Source organism: Trachurus trachurus (assembly GCF_905171665.1).
Source record: "Trachurus trachurus genome assembly, chromosome: 13".
In the NCBI taxonomy this organism is placed as follows: Eukaryota; Metazoa; Chordata; class Actinopteri; order Carangiformes; family Carangidae; genus Trachurus; species Trachurus trachurus.
In genome coordinates this window covers 25,540,935-25,560,537 of record NC_139892.1, presented here as the reverse complement: position 1 = coordinate 25,560,537, position 19,603 = coordinate 25,540,935, and positions in this window count along the sequence as shown.

Sequence of the window (19,603 nt, the reverse complement as noted above, 5' to 3'; positions counted from 1 at the left end):
GCGGGAACTGCCCATTGGTCCAACCTCCCATTGGTTCGACCTCCCGTTACTCCGACAAAATCAACCACAAGTCGGACCAATAGGAGGTCGAACCAATGGGTGGTCCCGTTAGTTTGAACTGTCATCGCTACTTTCTGACAAGCTCTTCCATTGATAGGAGCATGCAGCTTTCCCTCTCTCTCTCTCTCAAAATAACGAGAATTACTGAAAGAGAGAGAGCTCTCAGAAACGCACAGAAACGCACACACACGCGGCCCAGAAAGGACCCAGATTATGTCAGATCGCGCACAACCATCATAAATGCTGATCAAGATGTGTAAACTGATAATCAAAGCCCCCCCTCCCCTCCCCGAGTACAGAGTAAAAGAAATACACTTTTTTTCTCTCCCCCCCTCCGCTCGAGCGTGGCTGAACCTGGTCGGCTTGAGCTCACTTCACGGGCGCGAGCCTGCTGCAGACGCCGCTCCTGCTGACAGCAGACTGAGAGAAAAAAAAAAGTAAATTTCGCTTTGGTTAGGTTCAGGCAATGAAAAAAGGAGTTGGTTAAGTTTAGTAAAAACACCAGGTAGAGGCTAGACAGGCTGGAAGCATAATGAGTGTTATATGTTATTATTATGAAGTGCTTGTTTTGCAGTTAATTATGCACATGATCCGTTTGATCCCAGAAAGGAAAAAAGGATCAATGCGCAGCCTCCGTTTCCTTTCTGATTGCGTCCGTCTGTCTGTTCGGAGTGGGAGAGAGAGACAGAGAACCCAATCCACCTGTCTGTATACCTGTCTGTAATGTAAGTTTGATTTGATATGAATGTCAAGGTTTAATTATGGACACTAATGAGCACGCAGCAGTGCATAAAAGTTGTGCGTAATGACAGCTCCTCGTTGGTGAAACACAATAAACTGCACCTCTTCTTCCACGTGTGTCTTATTGACAGGGGGAGCCTATATGAATAATTATATAAATGCATAGTGAACGGTAAGAATGGAGAGTTGGACTAATGCTAATAACTAGTTCAGTTCGAACTAATGAAGACCTCTCATTAGTTCGAACTCTCATTACTCCGATTGTCGGACCAATGGGAGGTCGGACCAGTGCCATGGACCCCAGGTAGCCGGAGCTACGAGAGTCAGCGGGGAGCTGTCTGGACATCGCTCTGCGGCCTGGCTGGCTACACCACCATGTGGCTTCTACACTGAGAGGTTGCGTGAGTACTTGACATTGGAACGATACCGAGTGCAGGATACAGGCACGGGACTGTGTTAAAACAGACTCGGTTTCAAAGTTAACTCTTCTTCTCACAACTGGATAAAACTTCATGTGCACTGTTATATACCTTGTTGTGTAGTAATATAACTATTAATGAGGAGACAGGAGACCGGGAAGCTTCTAGCACGTCTGCATGTATTGCACTTCAACTCAGGACACAGGAAACATGACGTCACATCACAACACATGCCACAGGGGCGTAACCGTATCCCTGTAGGGACAAACTTAGGGTGTAAATACACAACATATCCCTCCCCCTTTACTTTGGATGTACCCTTTAATAAAGTCAAACATTTTACTATTTCTGTATTATCATTTAAAGTCTCTGCTTTAAATACACAATATATAATGAACTTTTAATAAACATGTCAGTACTATAGAACAAGTACCTTAACTACGGAGAGAGGGTAGACTACCTCAATCCGGACTGAACCCTGGGGAATTATTCTGCCCCCAATGTGATGGGTTAGTCGCTATACTATAATGACAGTTTGTCAGGAGGCCGTCTGTTTCTTCTGGGGTAAGTACGACCTGGGGGTAAGTCAGTCACAGTGTCTCTCGGTGAGGACTGAATGAGTCCTGGACTGGGTGTGATGCCTGACACCGGCACCTGAGCAGGCTTAGGTGTGCCTGGAACCCTGTCCATCTCTGAAGTTGGCTTCTGTGACTCTTCAGGTGATTGATGTTGCTCTAGATGGACCTCCGGCTCAGGAACAACAGACGGTCCCTGAGATGAGTCATCACATGAACCAGAAGTGTGGAGCAATTGATCAACATGTCTTCTCCAGACGAGATGATCACTGGTTTCCACTGTGTATGACACAGGACCTGTTTTGGCCACAACTGTTGCAGGTGTCCACTTAACACCACTGGTATAGCTCCGAGCGAGCACCTTATCTCCTGCTGTGAAGCTCCTGGCTTTTGCTTTTGCTCGTCTTTCCATTTGAGCTCTCTGTTGAAGGTGAACGACCTCTTTAGTCTTCTGTGGTCTCAAAAGGTCAAGTCGAGTGCGGAGCTGTCTCTTGAACATAGACGAAGCGGGAGACACTTTTGTTGTAGCATGAGGTGTATTTCTGTATGACAACAAAAATGCACTGAGACGTCGGTTGAGGGACTGCGTGCTTTGAGAGGACTTGAGAGCTTGCTTCATAGTCTGTACAAATCTTTCCGCGAGCCCATTTGTGGCGGGGTGATAAGGCGCAGACTTAATGTGCTGAATGCCGTTCTCTCCCATGAACGTCTTGAACTCTTCAGACACTAGCTGTGGGCCGTTATCACTGACGAGTTGTTGTGGGAGACCAAAGCGGCTGAAGATTGATCTTAGCTCTTCAATGGTCTTCTCTGAAGAGGTGCTTTTCATTATAGCGACTTCTGGCCATTTGCTATGGGCGTCGACTACCACCAAGAACATGTGGTTCTCCAGTGGTCCAGCAAAGTCTACGTGGACTCTTTGCCACGGTTCTTCAGGCCAGTCCCACGGATGTAATGGCGCCAGCTGTGGGAGGTTTCTCAGTTTCTGGCAGTCAGAGCAGGACTTCGCTTTCTCCTCTATGGCAGCATCCAAGCCCGGCCACCAGAAATAACTGCGTGCGATTTCTTTCATTCGCACCACCCCACAGTGTCCAGTATGCAGCTCAGCAAGCACTTTACCTCTAAGAGGTGGTGGAATGATGACGCGGTAGCCCCACAATAAGCATCCAGACTGGATCGAAAGTTCATCACGTCTCACCAGGTAAGGCTTAAAGCTGGGTGTCATCTCTCCTCCTCTCCCCCGAGCGATGATATCCATGACCTCAGACAAAACCGGGTCAGTGCGTGTGTGCTTCTTCACATGAGCTGAGGTGACTGGAGCAGCCGACACATCCTTGAAGTAAAAGATCTCCGCTCGAGTGGGCTCAGAGTGTGTGACAGGCAAGGGGAGCCTCGAGAGCCCGTCAGCATTTTGATGTTGGTCTGACTTCCTGTACTTGATCTCATACTGGTGGGCAGACAACAGCAGAGCCCACCGCTGCATACGGCTGGCCGCCAGCGATGGAATGCCAGTATGAGGACCAAAGATGGAGGTTAAAGGTCGATGGTCTGTCAGTAGCGTGAATTTCCTGCCGAAGAGATACTGATGGAATTTCTTAACTCCAAACACTATAGACAGTGCTTCGCGCTCGATCTGCGCGTAACTGCTTTCCGCTTTGCTCAGCGTCCTCGATGCAAAGGCAATCGGTCTCTCTTCACCAGATGGCATGATGTGCGACACGACTGCACCCACTCCATAAGGTGAGGCATCGCATGCCAGCTGAAGTGGCAGGCAGGGGTCAAAGTGGGCGAGAGCCTCAGATTTGGCGAGGGCAGTCTTTACATCTCTGAAAGCTGTCTCACATTTGTCTGTCCACTTCCATGTTGTTGTTTTGTTAAGCAGTTCGTGTAGTGGCTTAAGTTTATTGGCGAGGTTAGACACAAATCTGGCATAGTATGTCAGCAGGCCAAGGAAAGATCTCAGCTGACTCACATTCTTGGGAGATGGAGCCTCCACAATAGCCTTCACTTTTGACGGGGCTTTGTGGAGACCTGTGCAGTCAATTACATGTCCCAAGTACTCAACAGATGGTCTGAAAAACTCACACTTGTCTTTCCGGACTTTCAAACCATACTCCTCCAGCCGTTGTAGTGTTGTATCCAGATTCCTTAAGTGCGACTGCTCATCTGGTCCTGTGATGAGCAGGTCATCCAGGTAGCACTGAACCCCTGAAAGACCGCTGAGGATCTGGTCCATTGCTCTTTGGAACAGTGCTGGAGCAGAGGTGATCCCGAAAGGGAGCCTCTGGTACCTGTACAGTCCTTTGTGTGTCACAATAGTCAGCAGCTCCTGTGACTCACGTTCCACGTGCATCTGAAGATATGCTTGAGACAAATCTATCTTACTAAACTTCTGTCCTCCAGCCAAACATGAGAAGAGGTCATCGATGAGGGGTAATGGATACTTTTCTGTTATCAGCACCGGATTTACAGTTACTTTAAAATCACCACAGATTCTTGGCGCTCCGTCTTTTTTCATGAGGAACGATGGGCGTAGCCCATTCACTTGTGCTTACAGGTTCCAGAACCCCACTCTTCACTAACCTGTTTAGTTCTGCCTCAACTTTTGGTTTGATGGCATACGGCACCGGTCTCGCTTTTAGGCACTTTGGTGTGCTACCGGGTCTGATTGTCAGCTTAACCATGATGTCTTTCATGCTGCCAAGTTCCCCATCAAACACATTGGAATGCTTCTTTAAAATCTCCTGTAGGGGGCTTGTTTCACCATCCGAAACCATGAACACTCCTTGCCAGTCCAGCTTGATCCTTTTTAGCCATCGGCGACCTAGCAGAGCTGGACGGTTTCCTGAGATGATGTACAGTGGAAGAGTCGCTCTCTGCTTGTTGTGTTCCACTGTCACATTCACAACTCCCAACACTGGAACAGACTCACCAGTGTATGTCTTTAGTTTCAGCTTTGTCTCTCGAAGAGCAAGGTGCTGCAGTTTCTCTTTGTACACAACTTCAGATACCATGGATACACGTGTACCAGTGTCCACCTGCATCCGCACTGGTTTATTCTCCAGAAGTGGTGTGACCCAGTATCCATCATCATCATTGTCCATAACAGATAAAACACGTACAGTATCTTCATCGGACTCACACTCACTCTGTTCATCCTGTTCATGTTCCATTTTGTTCACACGTTTATTTTTGTTTCTGTGGAAGCCACCTCTCCTTTTGTCGTTGAACTGTTTGTGTGTCTGTGTCTTTTTATTTCTGCAGGCACGTTCGATGTGGCCCTTCTTACCACAGTTTCTACAGTCTAAGTCCTTACACCAACACTCTGGTGCCTGGTGCCCAGCTTTTCCACAACGGAAGCATAGCTGGCCAGATGCTGCTTTCTTGGTGGATTCAGTGGACATCTTATGCACTTGGGTTGATGCACTTAGCTGTTGTGCTTCTTTGGCAGCCATTTCCATTGATGTGCTGATCTCAATAGCTTTATCCAGTCTAAGATTAGCTTCAGTCAGTAGCCGTTTCTGGATAGCCTCACTGCGTAAACCACACACCAACCGGTCACGTATGGTATCATTTAGTGACAGTCCAAATTCACAATATTCAGATAACTGTTTCAGTACAGCTACAAATTGTGAAACAGATTCGCACTCTTCCTGGTTCCTTTTATGGAATCTGAATCTCTCTGCAATGATCAGTGGCTTCGGGGAGTAGTGGTTCTTTAATATTGTCACTATCTCATCATAGGACTTCTCTCCTGGCTTGGCAGGTTGCACTAGACTGCGCAGTAGGTTGAATGTTTTTCCTCCCATAACACTTAAAAATGTTGGTACAATAACATCACCTTTGATGTTGTTAGCAAGGGCAAAATATTCAAACCTTTCCGAGTATGAACTCCATTGTTCTGTATTTTCTTCAAATGGTCCAATATTTCCGACCAGCGCAGCCATTTCTGAATGTTCCTTCAGCAATTAGTCTTATCCTTTCTGCTCACTTTTTTCTTTGTCCTATTCGTCAGCTGTTATTTTCGTTTTTCCTTTAACTTACTGCTTTTCTTTATGTCTTTCAGTTGCGTCACACAGTCCCTCCCCTTTTTGTTTGCTCCGGTCTCTTTTCCACCGCGGGGATTTCTCCTTCCCCCGTAGCAACGCTGTCCTCTGGCGCAGCGCGGTCCCGTCTACACACCGGAGCAGCTAGCTTAGCACCGCAGGTAGCCACAGCGCCGTGTCGTACGCGCGCTAAACTCATTAAACTCGGACTTTCTGCCGAAAAACAACAAATGTGAGGCCGTACCTCGTCGCCAGTTTTGTTATATACCTTGTTGTGTAGTAATATAACTATTAATGAGGAGACAGGAGACCGGGAAGCTTCTAGCACGTCTGCATGTATTGCACTTCAACTCAGGACACAGGAAACATGACGTCACATCACAACACATGCCACAGGGGCGTAACCGTATCCCTGTAGGGACAAACTTAGGGTGTAAATACACAACATGCACCAACGCTTCAAATGGGCCCCAACGGTTAGGGAAAATTATCCAAGCGCTTGGGTTAGACTTTTTTCTGGTATCATTATCATCTGTGTGAACTGTGAAAAATACTGTGGTACAAGTGTGGGTACTGGTACTGTGTTTTGAGTGCACAAAAGCACTATTGGTTGATATTTCTATGCATTTGGGTTATTGAAATCACATTTTGAACAGTTAAAAGGTGTGAATACAGTAAGTGAATGGTTTATTAAAAATATAACCATATTTTGATTTGGTTTAAATCTAAGCTAAAAGATCTAATTCATAGGTTTATTGTTTTCATAAAAAGATTGGGTTGAGCTCAAACTAAAACAAATTCATTTCAGTTAAGTGAGGTAACTGAAAGGGTTAAAAGCACTCTTTTGATTCATTATTGGTTGGTTGAAATAAACTAGAAACTGTTCATTTGATATAAAAAGGGTAAAAAGAAAGCATTTTGAAGCTTCAGGTATTACTGTGTTGATTAAAGGGTACAGGTAGTGTTTTCTTTTCTTCTTTTAAGAGTAATTTGTATTTCTGAGGGCTTACATAATCTTTGCTAACACCTAGCATAGTAAGTTTTCAGTGGAGGCACCATGCTAGTTATTTTCCTTTTTCCCACTCTAATGATAAAGTCCCTTGTTTAAATAAGAACCACAGCGAATTCACCATCTTTAGCTGAGAACCTAGGACCTGTTTTATTTTATTGGGTGTGACCACAGTGTAGTTTATAAACACTAAGGGAAAAAGGGGTTACACATGCTCCAACATGCATACTGTATGTGGCAGGGTGAAGAGGGCCCGGGCGGGGATTGAACCCACACCTCCTGGGTAATAGTCATGCGTGCTTGCCAGTCACCCAAAGGGACATCCCAATGGCCCAGTGGCCAGGGCACATCATCAATTGGAGACATAGTGACAGGAACCTCAACTGTCACATGTACATGTCTCCTTGCTGATGTTTAGCAGGTATAACATTTAGCATTTTCACCATGATAGTAAAGAATATTATATATAATAATAATAATAATAATAATAATATTATTATAGTTAATACAAATCACCAAAGACAGACAGAGCTTATATGAATCTCTGTAGTTTTGCATGTGTGCATGTTTGTATGTTTTGTAAGTTTTGTGGAAATGTAGTGAAATGATGCAGAAATAGCTAAATCCTGATTGAAAGATAAAACTATGGTACATCAGACATGTCACTCCAAACAACAGATGTGGACCTCATGGTGACAGTAAAGAAAAACCTAGAGGATTAAAATCACAAATTCCCCTCCCTGCCATCGTCTCACAACCATAAATGTGTATTATAATAAGCATTAAGCAATCTATCTGAAAGTTGTTGAGATATCTTAGTCTGGACCAAAGGGGAGAACAGTCATCCATAGAGCCATGCTGCGCCCATAAATGTTTTTATTGTTAGAAACTACTACTGTACGTCAAGCAGAATGTTTTCCATTTGCTAAACAAAATTTAAAGACAACTTACTTTGAGCATACAGCGGTCCAAGGTTTTGATGCAATGGTTTACATACCTACAACATTGGGATTTGATAATGGGAAATTATCCGCGAGCCTGCTGCAGGCAGTCCTATCAATTTTAGAAAATTGTACAAGACACTTAAAATTACCCCTAGTCAACCAAAGCAAAATTTGGTGGGCATTTTTATTTCCTGTCCTTTACTATTGGGTGAAGTGGTTAAAGCAGAAGTAAGCGATCCGGTCGTTTTGGCTAACTTCTTGTCAGCCGATGGAGTTAGCAGCCCCCGCCCTCGTCATGGATCTATTGGTCCTCGTCCCTACGTCACCACATGCACGCGCATCCCTTGGCTGTACACACAGAGAGGACCGCCCCTTTATGCCGTTCTCTCTCCTCATTGGATAAAGGTTGTAGGATACAAGGAAAGTTTTCTCCTCGGCTTACAGCAGAGCAGAGTGACTGACAGACCCGTGTTTCAGACCAAACACTCTATGTAAGTGATTGCCGTCAGATGATATAACTATTCAAGACTTATATTAACACAAAAATTCCGCTTACTTCTGCTTTAATCAGGTGTGCCTAATCATTGTACTGAAATCAAAAGTAAAAATGCCCACCCCGGAGGGAAATACGGGAGATTTACGGGAAAATATGTAAACGGGAAGACGGCGGGGCAGATGATTAACATAATGGCATTTCCCGGGGAAAACAGGAGGGTTGACAGGTTTGACCGTTGGTTTATAACAGACAGAACTCAGGGCTCTATCTGTAGTGCTGATTGCATAGGTTAGTCACAAAGTCTAGAGTGATGTTTCATTCATAAATCTATTTGAATTCTTGTTTTACTGAAGCAATGTTGTGTGTGCAGACTGTGGCTCAGAGGGTACAGCAGGCTGTCCCCTAATTAGAAGGATGGTCGGTCGATCGATCACTAGTTCCTCCAGGCTGTGTGTTGAAGTGTCCTTGAGCAAAATCAGCGTGCCAACATGTGTACGCTTAAAGCCTAACAAGTGTTTATCCCTCCTCCTCAACATTTTCAAAATTGATTTAAAAAAAACAAAATCAAAGCTTTATTGTTTATGCCCATGTTTACTTGCTGAGAGGCATCTTTCTTTTCTTTTTTTTTCTCTCCCTCTGCTGATGCATTTCTTAGCACTTATTGTGAAACCACTCCAGGAATCTGTATTGTCTTTCATGTTTGTGAACATTCACCTGCATCCTTGTGTGCAGAACAAAGAAAATAGGGGAACACTAAACAAATCTCTTCCCAAGTATCACTATCAGTGGCGGCTGGTCGTCTTTCAAAGAGGGGAAGCTCATTTTCTGCCTACTACATGTATGACTGAATGAACGAAGTAACAAAACAATAATAACTCTGACATGGAAATGTGAGAATTACGTAAAATGAAACAAGAAAATGCTATAATTGTGTTTTATTAACATAGAAGCCCAGTGCCCAGGCCAGCCCGCTGCTCCATTCACTCCCAGAGACACTGAGCGTCCGTGGGAGGGACAACATCGCAGCATTTATCCAATGATCTGCAGTGAAAAAAATGATTCTATGCCGCCCCACTGAAGTCCATGGACACTGAGCTTCAACAGGTGTAATGCAGTGACACTATGGGAATGTATGACAAAAATATCACGTCAGTTGACCTGCGATAAGTAGCTGATTCCCAACAAACTCATCTTATAGTTGATGCAGTTTTAGTAAATGAAATGTAAACACAACAGTACATATTTGACCATAGGTGTAAGATTTAAATGATTTTTATATTTGATCTTTTTTTTTTATTTTTTTTGACATTTTAGAGGAAGCAGAGCTTCAATCTTATAGCAGTCACCTCTGACTAGTGGTCGGGGGACATTTTATTCATCATTCCTAGAAATGCTGTAGCTGTGGCTTTCAGCAGCTCAGCACTGCTCCATCAACCTGCTTGTGAATTAGCCTACTGTAGGCTACTTAGTTAAAGATTTGTTCAACTGAAACATCTGCTGCATAGTCTCATTTCCAACTGGACACTGATGATTGTGGACCAAACTGCTTTGGTTTGCAGATGACACAAGATGAAGTGTGTCCAGGGATGTGTCAGTTCACTGTGTTAGTTAAACTGTCTGAGAAGCTTTGAGATGATACTGATCTCCACAGAGTCGACTTGAGTTCTTGACAAATGGTTAATCTAAATAATCTTGACTCAACCAACAAGGAGGATGTACTGGACTGTCATCAGCTGTCCAAGTTATTTGCCTTAATTGTGGGTGAATGTTATAAGCTGCATTTTCTGTATAGATGTCATGAAGCCTTTATTTTTTTCTTACATTTATTGACTGTTGTATGTCCCTCTTTTTTTCTAAAGATGTCAGAGGAGGGGCATTATTATTTACATGATTCTGTGGATAAACAAATGAATCCCAAAATGTTGCAAAATGTTTTACATTATTCCTAATGGCCTTGTGTCATATGCATTGATGGACTCTACAAGTGTCCACAAGTGAAGACCTTGAATTAAAACTTATTCATTTTCCATTTAGGCCAGTCGTGTACGTCTGATTACATTTCAAATTTAAAGTAGAAACAAAGTAAGTCAAGTTGCCGCACTAAATTTGAAGGGTAAAGTGAATTAAATCCCCCCCAAATGTTTTGTTTTCATAAAGCCTGTGTTTTTGTGAGGAGGCCTATGAATAAATGTATACTAAAACAACAGCTGCATGTAGTTCGCACTGTAATGGGAAAATACATTATCCCAAAACGTTTGGCCCGCTCTTGCCTTTTCCTCATCCCTATACTTCACGTTGAAATACCCATCCAAATCCTCACTCCAGCTCCATCCATTAGTCTGAAATGCACTGCTCACCTTTGACGTCTCAATCAAAAGTGGAGATGTGTCTCTGAAAGATGAGTGGAACAGATGCTCGGGGCACGTCAGCAAATCCCCTTTCAAACAACGATCACTCATCACAACATCACAGCTTTTTTAGATCACTGGTGATAAATGTAGCTTGAAATTGCTAGGTATTTTTCCTCCAATGGAACAAATTGGCAACTGTGAAAATAGACACAGACATATTACATAGTAATGACTGACAGGCTTCATGACTTGCTTTCACATTTCAACTAAACCAGAGTGTTGGGGGTGTATTTTTTATCATGACAGTACAGTAAACTGATTCTCAGTAAAATACTTGATGGCGATATCACACATGCCTGTGTGGGATACTGTAATAAATGGACACAAATGACAATTTTGAATGAGATATCTTCAACATTTGGTGTACAGTAGATATAGCATTTTATTTTCAAAATAATTGTTTAACATGTTGAGTGGCATTCTAAACATTTCAGTATTTTTCTGCAAACTACAATACTGTCAAAACATAAGAAATTGGGTGCAGATTTTAAACTCTATAAATATATCAGACCAATAACCAACAGTTATACAGCAGCTAATAGAATGCCAATATCAGAACAATGCTGTTACATAGCTTAGATGTAATGCTCACTGCATTCACCATCATGGTGGGGTAAGTTAAAATGCGGTAACACTTTTTTTAATTAGGTAGATACACAGGAACAAGGACCCCTTAAAATAAAGTGTTACCTAAAATGCTACTGTTGATACACCATAAAAACACAAACAACAGGCAATGTCATTTTACTGGTACTTGGTCACAAGTACCTAGCTTGAGGAAAAGCTACATGATCATTCAGGTCATATGAATCTATCCTATGGGGACCATGATCATTTTATATCGATCAATCCAATGGTCATTGTGAGAAAAATAACTACAGACCACAAATGTCAACCTCATGGTGGCGCTGGGGGGAAAAAATCAATTTGGAAATATGAACTGTATGTGTGTGAAGTTATATTACTCTTGCTACACCACATTCACTATACCTCAGAATGAAGCAATAAGTAACTTTAACTGTGACAAACACTCATAGGGATGTTAAACTGAAGCAGTGATAATAAAGCACAGGTACATGCGCGTTTTAGCTGTACCTCTGTGCTATCAATATAAAATGGTTTTAATTTGTTGTCTGTGATACACATTTTTGGTTAATGTTTTATTTAAGTGTGGTAATACTATTGATATTTTGTTGCCTCTTCATGCACATCTCAGCTGAGTGAATTAAACGCCATCATAATGAGCAAAGAAGCATTCAGATTTATTGACTAAATGCAAATGTGATTACACATGCTTGCGATTGCTGTGGAAATAGAGGCACATAATTGGTTTGGTTTAAACACAGAGGTCTGGACATGTGTCCTTCCAAGAGTTCTTCAAACCCCACAGGACATTCAAGAGCAGAGGAAGAGCATATGCTGCCCACAGCATGTATAATGACCCCCATCAAAGCCATCAATAACCGTAATGGTTACCCAGACATTTATGTTACAGTTACTGGGATGAGGAATGAGGCATTTAAGTCAGAGGTTAACCTTTGTACATGCTGATTTTAAAAAGGTCCTGTTCACTTTCAAGATATTGTTATCAAATACCAAATGGTGGTCAGGGATAACAGCAATGATGTTTTGCAAATAACAGCAATTTAGAGGAATTACATTTAATGAGCAAATTTAAAGACAAATTCCTCACAGGCAGACAATCACAATATTGGCCCTGATGTAGTTAACAGCAGGTCCTCTGATTTCAGACCCTCTGACTTGAGGCTTTCTAGCTTAAATGTTCCAAACTAACACGATTGGAGAGATTTCAGTCATTCGTTAGATGAGAAACCAAAGGAGGGTTGTTTTCTAATCACGCAATAATTCTGTATTCAAACACTAGAACAGCGTGTGTATGGGTTTGGATTTCAGCTCCTTAGCCATCTTTTGGGAAAATAAATCAAATTTTAATTTCTAAATCCACCACTTTGATCATATATGTATGTGCATAAATGGAGTAGAGTATTAACTCTTTTGCATTTTCATTTTTAAGATATGGATTTCTGAATAATTACTTGCTACTTTCATTCCTCAAAACTTTTTTTTAAATGTTATATTCACATCAGTCTTAAATGTTGTATCTGCCACTCATTTGAAAGGTTATTAACAAATTTATTCAGCCTATCCCTAATTATTATTTGTCAATACAAGTGCATTTTTTTTCATACCATTGTATAGTCTTTAACATCAAAGAAACTTTTCCGTTTTTTCCGTGTGTGAGATAATTAATGTGAATAACGGAGTATGCGCGGTACATGAATATTAATAAAGTTAAGAAGTCTTCAGAAACTAGAAACGTGGTATTAAAAATGTGAAAGATGGATGAAAAGGTTAAAAAAAAAATTATGCATCTGAAAGCAACAGCTTGTAACCCCACTACCTCTGCCCTCCTGGTAGACACCGAACCCACAGATGAGAGATTTACCAAGAGTGCCAAGGCACTCAACACAAGTGCAACAAATCAAAAGTTTCACTTCAGGGACACACACAACCTCAAAATCAAAGCCTAAACCAGCTTGCTTAGCATGTAAGGGCAGCCTCTTCCAGGCACGTGCACACATAGGGCCCAAAGGGTGCTTGAGCACCTGCCCTTTTTGCCTCGTATTAAAAAGTGCCCTTTTTTAAAATGTTTTCTTTTTCAATAAATGCATTCCTGTTGTGCATGAGGATATAACAACCGCGCTGTAAAAATGCCTCGGTTATCTACCGTACGCGTTTCCTTGTAATATAGTACACGGTATTGTGTGTACGTTGGTGTTGTCCGCTGCTGCTCCGCTCTGTCCCTCACTGAGGGGCGGGGCTGCCCCGCGGCGCGCGCTCCCTCACATGCACGTCCAGAGAGAGAGAGAAGTAGAAGCTGCTGCCTCATCGATAACTGTGTGTGTGCTGCACATAGATGAGACGTGACAGTGGAGAGACTTCGCCGTCCACTTATTCAACAAGCTTAATTTCGTATATATTTTGTGTTTGTTTAGCTAACTGCTTGTTAAGAGTTAAGCCCCACCCCGTCCTGAATGTAGTGAACAACAACAGCAACAGGAGGAATCACTCACTCAGCTTGATTTCACTGACTATTTGAATTTGTTTCCAGATATTGAGGTAATTGTGACTTTGCTGTTGTAAATATTGCTGCTGTTCTGAAATATGCACAGTAGCAGTCACAGTAGTCATTTCTTGGTTTTGTGTGTGTAGCCTGTAGGCTTAGCCTACTTCTATTTTGCACTTGCACTCACAAGATTTTTTTTTCTGCAATGTTAATGGGCCCCCAATACCCTATTAGCCTACCAGTTCAGAAGTCATGACTCTGTTTCGGGAAGTTGGGAAATTGGTCCAGCGTGTTGACTGCAGTCCTGAAGGCGTGCAGGCTTTCTCTACCGACTAAATAGTGACTGTAATTTATTTTAATTTATTTATTTTGATATTAAGGCCTGAAAAAATTGTACATACTGCCCTTTTCTGATGTTGAGCCCCTGCCCCTCTATAGTCATGTGCACGTCCCTGGCCTCTTCAGTGATGACTGCTGATGGTAGACTTAGATAACCTCCTGCTCCTTGTTCTTCTGAAAGATGTGCAATAATTAAGACAAGCACATGTACCGTGTGTCCATATCATTCACAGGAGTGTTTAAGCCCTAAGTTAGATTCTATTTGTGGCACATTGATTACATACAGTGACTGGCCAGTGAGCACAGCACATGCATGCAGCAGATCGGTGCACCCTGAGGGACAAGCAATATAGCAATGGTTCAGCAAGGTGCTTCCTTTAATTCCGCCCGCAACTGTATCCTCAAGCTGGTCAAGGCTGGAAAGGTCACTTAGTATCCTATCCTGTCATACTTCCAACCAGACAATGTTTTTTTTTTTTTTTTACTTTTAAGGCGATCCGGTCGTTTTGGCTAACTTCTTGTCAGCCGATGGAGTTAGCAGTCCCCGCCCTCGTCCCTACGTCACCACATGCACGCGCATCCCTTGGCTGTACACACAGAGAGGACCGCCCCTTTATGCCGTTCTCTCTCCTCATTGGATAAAGGTTGTAGGATACAAGGAAAGTTTTCTCCTCGGTTTACAGCAGAGCAGAGTGACTGACAGACCCGTGTTTCGGACCAAACACTCTATATAAGTGATTGCTGTCAGAAGATATAACTATTTAAGACTTATATTAACACAAACATTCCACTTACTTCTGCTTAAAGCAGAAGTGAGTGGTCCGGTCGTTTTCGCTAATGCTGCGTTCCAGGCAGGCTTTTGAAATCGTAAATTACAGCTTCAAGTCACAACTTACGACTTTGTAGCGTTTCAGGCAACCCACTCGTGTTTTTCCGACCTGTTTTACCGGTGAAAGTCACTATAACGGCCACTCGTAACTTCCGACCGGTGAACTCGTACCAGATCGAACTGGTACCACTTCACGGTCGGAAAAATACGAGTTTCCTTGAACGCACCATAACAGTCCTCGTCGCTACGTCACCACATTCACGGCGTTCCTTGGCTGCACACACAGCCCTGCATGCCGTTCTCTCTCCTCATTGGATAAAAACTGTAGGATACGATAAATGTTTTCTCTTCGGCTCAGAGCAGAGCAGAGGGACTGAGAGACCCGTGTTTCAGTCCAAACACTCTATGTAAGTGATTGCTGTCGGAAGATATAACTATTTAAGACTTATATTAACACAAATATATCACTCACTTCTGCTTTAAGTTCAAGACATAAATGTTTTTACCACCTAATGAAAAACTTCATCAATCCTTTATCCGATAATGCCTTCTTTTCATTTTTATTGTGTGTTTTGTTTGGCCAAAAAAATCCTAACGAGTCATTTTCTGAGTCTGACATTGAGAAACTTATTCAAGATTATAGATATACAGTATATTGTTCTGTCATGTTCAACATCTGTTTCCATCTACATGCGTTAATGTTCTGACGCCATCCAAATAAATTTAAACTTAATAGTGAATTTCACGGACATGCACTGAATCCAGGATGCCTGCAGTTTTGACCAGTGAACAGATTTATTTTTTTATGCATTTTTGAGAGGTGTTTTCATTTAAATTTAAACATCTTCAGCCAAGGATGTGATTTCCAGGAAGGTTGCCACATTTCTAACAATAGAATTCTAAACAATGAGGGCTGCCTTTTTTTTTCATGTACCACTGAGAATCCAGAGGCCTGTCAGATTTTGACCACAGAGCCTCAGTGGGGGGAGCTGGGAAGCTGCTCCTGAATCAGTGCTATACAGCTCAGCATCTATGCATTTCTCTCACATCTTTTTCAGGTTCTGTCTACAAGCTTCATACATTAGCTCAGAAAAAGGTGTTTCAGCTATGAGGCTGCCAGTCAAATATAACAAGTGTGTCAGTGGATAATGCCATCAGCTCTTTGAGGTAGTATGACCACACCAGCCCTGCATGAACAGACAGTTACAGTACAAGGCTAGAGTTACACAGCTGCCACTTGTGTAACTCAACAAAGCAGCTTCTTATTTTTCTGCTACTTTCTTTTGATGTAGTTGAGTCGGTTTCAGAGTGCAACCAACAATGTGAGCGTATGATAATTCTGGAAAATACATAATCATGAGTTGAATGCCATCAAGTTACAGTTCTCTCATTTATGTATCCTTCCTGGACTCATGCTGCTCCTTCCCCGACATTCTTCTATCAGGGGATTCAAAGAAAAACAAATTAAATCATAGCATGTTTTAAGTAAAGCATCTGCCGCATAATATTCATGTGCTGATGTCAATCATGAGTTCAGACACTATCTGCAAAGTTAAATTAGAAAATGTCACACAAAGGGGAAAAATAGTGTGCAAGTCCAAGACAATTATTCATTTATATTTCTGCAGAGAATTGTCTCTCAACACCACATGTAGAAATCAAATGATTTTAATATCCGTCTTGTTTTTCTTACATACTGTATTTCCAACATGAAAGCCAGCCTACAGTAACAAATTGAATGCACAGTTAATATAACATTACACAGCAGCATTTACAATATGAACATGAACAATGAGTTGGAAAAAATCTGTAATTTTTCTTAGAGCTGAAATATATAATGCATTTTTCATGAGTTTGTCATTATTTCCATATCATAGATTTTGCTGAATCACATGAAAAATGCTGTATGCATGCTCCCAGTCCTCTGCTGAATGTTATTAAGGTTTGTAGAGTCACACTCTGAATACCACCCAGCCTAATCACTTCAGTGAAAAATACATCTGCGTCCACATTACCTGGTCAGTTAATGACATTTATGATGCATAATAACAAAAACCTAATGGATGCCCGACTATCTTTTCAGAGTCTGCTTAAAGAGCATGACATGGCTCCTTACGTTTAACTAGGAGTAAAAAAAAGAGCAAGTTCCGCAAGCAGGGGGGAGGGAGAGAGAGACGTAGGTTCTCTCTGGAAGTGCGCTTCCCTCTAATTGTGTTTTCATGCCTAAGGTTTCAGTTGCAGTAGGTGTTTGGGGCTCTGATGAAGACAGCAGTGGGCTTTCCTATCAGCAGGCCTTCCTGAGCAGCATGGAGAGCCTGTGGCACAGAAGTGACTGCAACCTGCAGTGACATCAGTGGTCCAGCAGTAAATGAGTCTCACAAACCTGGATTTCCATCATCCTTCAGAGGTTAAGGAGTCTTTTAAGTCTTCTTTTCTCCTCTGATGTGACTGAGTCTGCTGCTAAAAATAGACTTTGCCAATGTTACCTTAAACCGTGTGTCAAAAGAATCTTTTATTCCTTGTGTTTGAGGTTTAAAGCTTAGGTGGCACAATGGCTGTTCTTGGGGCAGCGGCACAAGCTCACTGGCACTGAGCTCGCCGGCTATATAGCTAGCATGGCGAATAAGAGGAACAGCAAACACAGCGCAACCGGAGATAATCTGCTGCCTGCAGGGAGATCTGCAGTGGTGATCTGAACTAGCTGTTTGGTAAAAAAAATCTGCCACCATGATGAGTAGTTCTTGCTGGCACTTCACTTTTTTAAGAGGAGAAATTATGAGGAAGTAGATTTGTTGCAAATATACTTCAGCAGTATGTTTTATATCCAGCTGAAAATTTAATAAAAGGCAGTAAAATGTTGTTAAAGTTTAAAATGAATAGGGGCAGTGTTTAGCTCAGTTGGGAGAGCACCCGCCCCATGTGTTGAGGCTATATGGTCCTCACTGCAGGTGGCCCCGGTTCGAATCCTGTGCCGAATGGCCCTATCCTGCGTGTCATTCCCCCCATTTCCAGTCTCTCTCTTGACTCTCTTGTAATTAAAGGCGAAAAAGCCCCAAAAATTTTAGTTCAAAAACAATAATGTGCAAGCTGTCTATGAGACATTCTGTTGTGACCTCAGTTTTCATGTAAGTTGACGTAGTCTCTCCTATAGGCCTTGCTTTTCCAAACTGCATCTAGTAGTGCTTCTTTTCCCATCATGCTGTCTGAATGGATTGATGGTGCTAAGTGAGATGTTAATGGATTGGTTTTGTGGGGACTGATTTCCCACTGTCAGGTGTCATGGTTTGTGTGACGTTCAGTTGTCTTAGCAACACTCAAAATAGTTTCCTCAAATAATCCTCTCCTGTTGGAGGCTGGAAAATTACTTACATGACTGACTAATATGACTTGTCTTTACTGGCTGCATTGCATTACATAAATCTTGTATCAACTCTGGGATTTGATTGATTTTCTCAGGTATGAGTCAGACATCCAGAATCTGCTGGTATAAAGTTCTAATTTTGATAAACTAATGAGCCAGAAAACAGGCAAAGTTTTCATAGTGCATTTATATGAGTCAGTGGGTTATAGTTGAGGTTCAGGAGAAATGCTGCAAATATTTTATTCCTCACTACCGAATGTTTTCAGGGTGTAACCCCAGACCAGAGCTGAACACTATCATATGAAGAGATTTAAGATTACAGTTTATTTACATTATATAATATATTGTTGTGATGGAAATCTTTTCACATAGCATAGTTCCTCAAATGGCTGGTCACCTTTATTATTATAAATATTACTATTATTATTGTCAGTTTTCCTTTTGAAAATATTATTTTCCAGGAGACACAAAATCAACATGTCCCTGTTATTGTGATCAAATCTTACAGCTTTACAAATACAGACAGACTCACCATAAATGTGGTGATTATATCAGGTGGCATTTAGCTTCAGGCTAGTTGTTGTTCATACATACTATATTATATGTGAGCTCAGCTAACCTTTGATAGCTTTACCAAACATAAAAAACCCCACTGGCATCAGTACACCGAGGACTGAAAATCTCTTGAATCGCAGCTTCTATTTTTAGTTGAGGCCCTAGATCAGGCTCTTAATGTCCAGTGGAACATGAATGATTGCTCTCCAGAAGACGGTTTAACCTCATTTGGCATTTAGCCTGAATGACATACAGTTAGTATAATGAAACCAAAGCTTTGGCCAGGTGAAGACGTGTGTGTCTGATTTTGGATGTGTGTGTTTTGCCTCTTTGTGTGTTGCCTCTGTAAGTGTATCTGCGTGTGTATGCGTCTGCATACAGACTATCCCTGGGTCAGGCTGGGCTGAAAGCCAGTAACATCTGCAGAGGTCTTGCGATAGTGCTGCATGGAGAAGCAGCTAAAGATACTGTACCTGATCACTGTGATGGATGCCTGCGAGCCTTGTGCGCACACCGACATGCACACCTGCCGCCTGTGCCCCATTTATTGAATCCATGAATCAATTTAATGAGAAGAGGACGGGGTCAGGACTTCAATAAACACCACACGAAGCTTTCAAATTTAATGTCTGAGCAATGAATGATACTATATGCTCAACAAATGCACACTGCAAAACAGTTCCACTGTGAAGTGGAAATGGGTTTGAAGCAATTGCCTCGTGTAGTCCAC